Source organism: Lissotriton vulgaris, chromosome 4_1, assembly GCF_964263255.1.
Source record: "Lissotriton vulgaris chromosome 4_1, aLisVul1.2, whole genome shotgun sequence".
NCBI classification, from domain to species: Eukaryota; Metazoa; Chordata; class Amphibia; order Caudata; family Salamandridae; genus Lissotriton; species Lissotriton vulgaris.
Window position 1 is genome coordinate 1,712,762,857 of NC_141691.1, and position 9,128 is coordinate 1,712,771,984.

Genomic DNA, 9,128 nt, shown 5'->3' on the forward strand with positions numbered 1-9,128 from the left:
AGAGTGGGCGTGAAAAGGGCAGCTGCACTGTATAAACAGACACAGCCCAGGGAAACCCCCCAGGAGGCCTCGTGTCACCAAGGACCTTCAACTCGCTGACAGGCTGGTAACGCGTGTCTGCCCCGCCGCTTATCTCTGGGAGAGAAATGGCAGCATTGCCAGCCGTTTAAGGTGTGATTGATGGGTTCTGTCAGACCTTACCTGTCAGCCTGGAGTACTGACAAGAGCAAGCCACCCTCCTGGGAAGCAGACACAAACAACACACAATAGCCCCAACAGCCTGCAGCCCTTTCTGGGAAGGGTATTGAGCTGGGTTCTAGCGCCCTCTTTCTGCGGTCAGCAGTAGTAGGCAGTATGCTTTTCGATCCTCTCCTGCAGGGCCAGACAGGGTTCTTGAAAAATGAAAGATGAACACATATTCTTGAAACAAACGATGCACCTATGTTATCTATCTTTTACGTACTGAAAGTAGCATTAATTTTCAACATGCAATTCATATATTAGTCACTGTGATTTTAGAAATATATAGCTCAAGTGCTCGTTTTACATAGGTCAGTTCTCGACTAGCTTCTAACGTAGGCCTGTCCCCAGTGATACTAGTGAAGTGCCATGCCACAGAGAAGCAATGCTATTCCTGGAGTTATTAAAAGAGGGGGTCTGGAAGAATGAGCCCATATGTGGCGCTAACAATAATCACATTACTCTAGATAAATTGTGTATAACTTTGCTAAAGAGGGTAGGAGAATGGCAATTTTACTGCTTCACTGTAAAGGATTTGCATTCACACCCAGTTCAGGTAGATGTATCTCCCATGGGTATCTTGAAAATGACTAAAATGGAGGTCTACGTGCTGGAGAAATGCACTCTTAGTATATGCACTTCTCTTCCCACTCCCTGCTATATGTCCACCCCAGCGACAGTCTTCGCCAAGAGGTACCGCCGGAGAGTGCGGGGCCTCATCGTTTGACACTCGAGCTGGTTCCGAGACAGGTGAGGTCCAGACCTGGACAAGTAGTGATATCACTAAGCATCATGCTTGTCTTGAAGATTTGAAACAGGATATTCACTGTATGTATTTATCCTTTATTTTTTGCAGTGACAGTACATCTTTATAGGTCCAGTCGAAAGCCAGGGAGAATGATCCCCAAGGCTGAAACATGTTGACCACATATACAGTGACAAATAGCGAACTGTCTTTCTTTTCACTTGCACTTTGGTTTTAAATTGGAAAACTCGCACAGGGGTTTATTCTATTTTATCTCACAGCATTTTTTCGCTTTATGCACTGCTTTTCTTCACTGAAAAACTTTTGAAAAAATTATTTGAATATTTTCCCTGTTTGCACCTTTCTCTTGTGAGTATCCACAAGTGGATACAATTATACCTATGTTTTTTCCTAATGTTCAAAGGAAAAATACAGGTATTTTGTTTGGTAATACCCAGATGATGACACTGGGCACACTTATATATGTGCAATGATGAGATACCAAATATCCAAGAGTGGTTCTGGTTCATGTTCTTACTTGTAAATTTGTTTTTCTGCATCATGGTGTATACATATTTTTCCACTTCCTAGACAAATATCAGGGAGTGGGAAGAGAAGTGCATATACTAAGAGTGCATTTCTCCAGCACGTAGACCGCCATTTTTGTTGTTTTGGAAATTGTAAGGAGTAGGGGGATTGAATCTGGTGGTCTCTAAACATTTTACCTTTGGCCCCCTATATCGTATTTATTTAGCCAGATGTCCAGCACTCCTAGACAATCACTGGATGACACTGTGTGCTATATTGCTCAACAGTGATGGGTACGTTAGTAAGGCTAGCATAAGCCTAGCATCCAAGTGTTTACAAATTGAGAATGCTATCTTCTTAATAACAGAAATGAATCAGATTTCCCTCCTCTGAAAATATCACTACATCACTGATGAGTATGAAGTGCTAAATAGTTAACAATACAATACATTTTATTGAAATCCTGTGCATTTCAGTTAAAGTCTTTCAGTGCAGAAAGTATTGTCCTTTCTATTTACGCAACTAAACTATTGGAGTTAAAGACCCAATGCAAGATGTACAAAGCCATTTAGTGGTCGCAAAGCTTGCAGTTCGCTAAATCACAGGTTTGTCGGCTGCTGAATGTCCTTTTATTATGTACTAAACTCATTTTCTGTTTCTTTAACTGCTTCCCAAATAACAGAATGGGTTTAGAAATCTTTACCAAACCGCAATTTGTAAGCGGTCTCTTTAGAACATCTCTCCCAAATTATGATTTGGAATTCTAGATGCCTTGGTATTTTTGGGCTTTATGTGTCAATGCTTTGTGACTGTAATTTTAGCTGTGACCCATTAATAGGTTACTGATTCCTCAAAGGAGGTAGAACCCAATTCAAAAATGAGAAGGGTCCCTAGGCCCACCTCTTTGTGAATGTTAAAAAAAAGTTTGCGAGTGGGGAGTGGTCCAAGGGATCACTGCTAACTGTTAAAAAAACATTAAAAAAAGTTTTACTTTTTTTTATAATGCAGCATCATTTCCTTTAAGGAAAACAGGATGCATTTAAAAATAAAACTATACTTTAAGTAAATGCAGTCATAGGCTTGGTCACCTACTGATCCCAGCAGCCCACTGTCCCCGTGCTAGCAACCAATCAGAGTGAGGCGCAATTTGCGACCTACATCATGAATAGTAATGAGGTACGTCAAACTGTCACCGACTCCAAATGTTCATTTAGAGAACTGACCTTATAGTACATAAGTTGATTCGCCAAAGGTTGGTGCGCAATTTGCGAATTGATTCTTAGTACATATGGCCCCTAGTGCTAGGGAGGCCAATCCTAAATGAATTTTGATCACTTACGTTAAAAAAAATATATATTTCATTGTCAGGGTCTATAGTGTGTGTTGCATTTGCGCAAGTTAACTCCTTTTGGGTTAGGTCTGAGATATTGAAAGGTTATTTAACAAGTTTTAAAGTGGTTGTGTGAAGATGTTTCTTGAATCAGCATGGGGGTTCTGGTTGCCTCCACTGAGAAGTCACCAACATCAATCACCTTGGCTGATCTCCTTACAACTGGGAATGGTGTTTACCTGCCACCTCTGGCGTTGTGGAACATGCATACAAGTGACCTGTAGCATGCTCCCAACGTGAGGAAGGAGGGTGCCCACATGCCTTTTAGCACCCCGGTACCTGAGCAATCACTGTCAACATCAGGCATCATATTCATCGCAGTGCCTTTTAAGCTGGAAAAGGGTATATTAACTACATCTTGAGCATAGTGCTCCTTCTTGATCTGACATGTAACTGCAGTTGGTTCCTGCTGGGTTGACGTTTGACTTATATTTTGCTAAAGCCATATCGTCCCACCCTGATTGGTTAGTCATGTCTAATTTATATGTTTAATGTATACTGCACTATACTCATGTATATATATCCCTCCTTTTTCCCACTTCCTTCCCCGTTTCCTCCCCAATGACACACCACATGTAATGTTTATGTTTTTCTCCAACTATGTTTGGGCTTGATTTTTTATAGAAATGTAAATAAGGCATGAATCACAATGTCCTGAAGATGATCCCGTTACCCTTAAATAAGGATCGAAACGTCGTCTACACCCTACACTATATGTTTTTGACCATATCATATGAAAAGTCACACTAGTGTATTCATGAATCATTAGCCTGCAAAATTTGATTGTATGCAGACTGTCTCCTCTTGCCTGATACCCACCTTCTATGTATGTCACACCAGTCTTTATGTGGTAGTAGGACACAGGCCGTCTCTCACTTTATATTATATAGATAAACTGACTACATCAACATATGCGTTATTAAACCCTGTCCGGCTGGACAGATGATATAGAATCCATTTTGATCTATATTTATTTCTCATAATTATCCCTGACTGTCTAGGGACCATTGTTTTTTTGAAAGAGTGTATGAACCCTGGCATGGCCACATCTGGTATTAAGAGAGGATTGATATTGTGCCCTTCCTAACGAAGTTCCTTTCTTTGAATGTATAGTCATAGTTGGCTGTGTTACATTTTTGTCTACAAACTTGGCCGTTACGCATGCTCCATTTGTCCTTCCCTATAAACTCTTAAGTTTTGAAGTGACCGTGATGATAATGGTGTCGGAGTATTTCTTTTTTGCCTGCAATGGCAATTTTTTAATCCAGCTAAAATCAGGAAAACAGCTAATGTGCCAGAACTCAAATTAAGCACATTTATATGTCAACTTTAGATTTTTGAATCACAAAACATGTTTCTTTCGTAAATCAACTGTTTATTATGGTTTTTACCATTATTAGTCTCATATAACAGATTTTTGTTGTTTTAAAATCCTGACAATTATTACTCAACTAACCTTGGAACAATTTGATTGAGCGTTGCCTTGGTTGATAATAAACCTGGAGCTCAGTCATAGGCCATACCATGAAAATTGTGCATTTAAGTTTCATAGGGTTGAAAGACCAGAAGAAATTCACTGGAGTTCATTGATTCTGAATTGAAAAGGGGTTGCCTATGGATAGGCTACATATTAAAATAGGTATAAGGCAATCCTTCTGGGTGAAGTCCAAAACTTATTGAAAGATGGCGATGGGAGTGGTTCTATAAGTCAGCCTATTTGCATATGAAGCCTTTACCTGTTGAATGAGCATTTAAGGATATAACTGTAGGGATTGACATCACGAAGGCTCCAGAAGTCCTCCAGTGGTATGTATATCTAATAACAAATTGGATAGAGACATAAGGCAAAGTAGCAAAAGAGTAAAACGTCTTCTGCTCCACAAAGAAAGGTCCCACGTAAAACTTGGGGCTCTAGTCCAGCCTAAAATAGGTCTGCAGAGGCCTGAAGCATGCAGATTTTCAGGATAATTACTATGGAAAAGTGTTTCATTTTAATTTAACACATGTAAATGACCCTTATGTAAATGTTCTGAGAATTTGCCATGGATCATGCCCTCCTGCATCTAAGCTACACCCATTCAGGGATGTTAAAAATATTATATATAGAGCTTCAGTTTGTGCATACAGATACATAATAAAAGGAAGAAACAGGCAAATTCTGAAAAAATAAACTCCATACTGACAAATTGTATGATATACTCACAGTCACAGCATTGACACAGTTATTATAGGAACATGAGAATAAATGGCTCTTTATAGAAACCATTACCATAGTTTTAGTTATTAAATACAAAATAATCATTCCCTGTGTCGCATGTTGAAAATGTAAGCTACATATTTATTACACTCCCCGTCTATAGTTTTTGTTATAAAGTGCTAAGATTGCATGATGTCCCTTTTTATTGTAGCAGCGCTGGAATATAAGGCATTTAGGACATAACAGGCACACCCACGGTATTGGCTTTGTTGCACACCGGTTTTCTTTGCTCTTTGTTTCGTGAGCGGGTGCAGCCTTGACTTGGCAGTGATGCTGCGTGTTGTGGCACAGAGATCCTCGTTCAGCGGCCTGCGTGTCGGTGCCACATGAGCCCAGGTGTGCTGGAGAAGAGGAAGGTGCCCCGGGGGAACATCTTAGCGCTGAATGCAGCTAACACATCACCAGCTGGTGCTCAATAATGTTGATGAGTCTGGCCTCGGAGGAGGCCTCTCATAACCCGCAGCTGGGGACCGGGAAATGACTTTGTGTGGAACTACCAGAGGTATGGACTATCTATGGGGAGAAAACGGCCCTAATGAGGCTCAGAGCCCAATGACACGGGAGGGTCGGGAGAGAAGAGGAGGGGCCTGGCCTAGCTCGAGACAGCAGCTCCTGTACTATGACAATGGCACGTTTGCTGACGCTCCTAAATAAAAGAATACCAGACTGGACCTGATTTCAGATGAGCAGCGGATTCCTTCAACTTTGAGGAGTTTTATATGCGATATCACCGGAGTGCATTTTATGTCCGAGTACATTTTCATCATACCCTTTAAATTTAAGCAGATATGTGTCTTCTGAGAACATCCCCCAATTGAAATAGCGGTACAGACAATTGATGTCAAATATTGAAGTTCTATAAACCTACACTCAAAAGTGTAGCCATTGATGCGCAGATTCATAGGTATGTGTATGCTTTATTTGCATGTCAAGAGACAGTCTCTATTCACGGTGCGCATGTTGCAGGCACTGATATAAAGGACCCGATTGCAAGTGCCCTAGTAAACTGCCCTCCCCGCGCAAGCGCTGTTTGCACAGAGATCACAAGTATAAGTTGTTCCATGTTTATCGTACCCGTTAATAACCGGGCCATTAAAGTTATCATTATCAGGCCTGAGGTGGGATTTCAATGGGATGGAAATGGGAAGGTGCGCATTCTTCCTTTCTTCAACCTTTAACCTTTGCACATGCTGCCTGGGACTGCTCCGTGAATCCCGAGGTCAGTGAGATGATGGCATTGAGGCTTGCGAATTTTCGTTTGTCCCTGTAAACAAGTGAGAGTCTGACTACAATTGAGAAAAGGAAAAAAAATGATGTGCGAGAAGGCCAGTTTATCTACCACTTTAAATGTGCGAATAACACATTCTAATTTGGCAAATCAATAATGTTGACGGCAAATTGTTTTTTTCAATACAGTGCGTTTCCTTAATAAATCCGATTTTTCATATCAGATTCTTTTCAAATCAAATTCATGGTTATTTTTTTAAGTACTAATTTGTTTTAGAAAGAAGAACATAGCTTCATTGAACACATTTAACTTCACACGGTGCAAGATCAAGGATGAATGCGTGAAGAAAAACGCTTGGAAATTAAATAGTGAGCAACGTTTTTGTGTTTAAAGCAATTTAGTTCAAGAATAGTATAATTTAATTACAAAAATAATACATTTCAAAGATGTTTCTTCGGCCCCCCATAGTTAATCGAAAGTGCTTTCTATAATGGCTCAAGCAAGCAACTGATTTAATTTGTTAGCAAAATATATGTCAGCGCGGCAATAAAACGTCCCCAACATATTGCTGCGTCTAGCACTAACTTGTTTTCATTTCGCCTTCAGCAAGAAGGCACTTTACAACGCTGGGGAGAGTGGAGCTAAGGATGCTCTTAAAATTACTGGAGAGCAGAGTGAGTTCATAAACTCTGTTTAGCAGGGCGCTGGAAGGCATGAACTGGCACCATGCCAAGGCCCAATGGGGCACCGTCCCAGAGTGTGCATCAAGGGCAAGGAAGAAGTAATAGGACCTAGTGGGCGAACATAGGTTGCTGCAAGTGGATGGCCCTGTGTGACTGCTGTGCCAGTCTGCTGACATCTGGCATTCACAGGGAGGCCTTTCGACTGCGCTCGCTTTGCCTGTTTTGTAGATCACATGGGGTGGACAGGACCATGTGCAGATGACCCCCCATCCCCCACAGGAGCAATAAAAGGATGAGAGGAAGCCTCTTTTCTATTTTTCTTTTTATGGGAACACCAAAGGATTGTCTTGTGCTAATCTCTTTCCTTGTTTATTCATAGAAGCACATTTATTGAAGAAGTCTCTTAGAAAATTAGCAACTAAAAGCTCTGCACCCGACAACCATTGACTTTGCAGCAGTCATTGCACTGCAGTCAGCGAGTCCTTTTTAGGTCTGGCTATGCATAGCTTTAGATTTTTCAAGACCTTTGACTATCTGTACAAAAGAAAAGGGCAAAAGCTCAGATCCTTAAAGCCATTCACTTATTGATCAGCATACACTATTTAGTCATTAGTTGATTTTATCTGTTAGTCGTAATGGATGGAGAATTGCTCTTTACAAATAGAAGGCTATTTCACTGGAACGTCAAAGGGAGGGGCGGTTCTTTTTCCCCACTCCAATGGCCAGACCATTAAGTGAGAGCACTGCGAATCCCAATGTGTTTGCAGATGCACAGCTTACACCAGAGGCACATTTGTGTTGCATTTCTATCCAAAGCCAGAGTTCACATCGCTTCAGCTATGTACCATGACAAGCACCTGTCCAACCATAGGCAAGGGATGCTTCCCAAAGCACTTTCCAGCCCCAGAAGTTTGACGCATATGTTAAACAAATTGTGATAAGCAAATACTGAGACAGATGGACACAGACATTGGATAGGAGTTAGGTTACAATCTGGCATGTACATTGGAGATGGAAGAAGTACAATAACAGCACCCATAGACAAAGAATTGGAACCACAATGGCACAATGTAGAAACAGAGACCTTGATCACTATTCTGGTGGGAAAAATCATGAAACATGCACATTTAGTAAATACCAGTTCCACAGGGTACTGTAAATAATGTGTACAGTAAATACTGCTGCTTCTAGAGATCTTTTTTCCCTCTGTAATTAGTATTCACCTCATGCCATGAGAACCTATGTGTGAAATACTGAACGAGAGCTGTTTATTGGGTGAAGCAAATACCACACCCGATAAATTGTACATGCGCACAACACCACAAAGTCGCAGTTTCGGGTTTTGGAACTCCCTTCACTGAGAAATTAGTTGCTCTGCGTAATTTACAGCCCCGCCAAGCATAATACGAGTTTCCTCACATCCATACTATTCATGGCGGTGCGACCACCATGAAAAGTGTGGCGGTGAGGAAACAAAGGGGCCCTACGCAGCCCCATTGTGCCTCTCGCCATGTGGCTGTACACAGGGGGGCGCAACATGTGCCCTCCTCTGTGCTGCACAACATGGACTGCTGCAATCCATGAATTGCAGGTTCTGCCTTTGACGCTTCTATTGCGGTGCCTATTTCATAGGCACCGCCCTGGGAACGCCAAAGAACCACCCACCAGACAGGAGAAAACTACTGATCTGGCGGGTGGTTTGCACATGCATTTGGCAGTGCGGGAGCAGGGCCCCCAGGTCCCGCTCCCACCCCACCAAACTTATGATGAAGCCCTCAGACTGTACTTTTAAATATCTAGAACTATATTGGTCTCACAAACCGTTTTGGGTTTAACCACTGTATTCTAAGACTTTAATTGCCTAGGAGGAGAGAATTTGTACTTAAAGGCATAAGTGATGAACCTCTGTAGAATCAAAATATATGTAATATTATATCATGATCTAAAACTCGAGAATACATAATATGATTTAAATTTAAATGACTAATGTTAAAATGAAGGTACCAAATAATTTAAAATACTCATTCATTTATTTTTATTGAGGTTCTAACAAACCC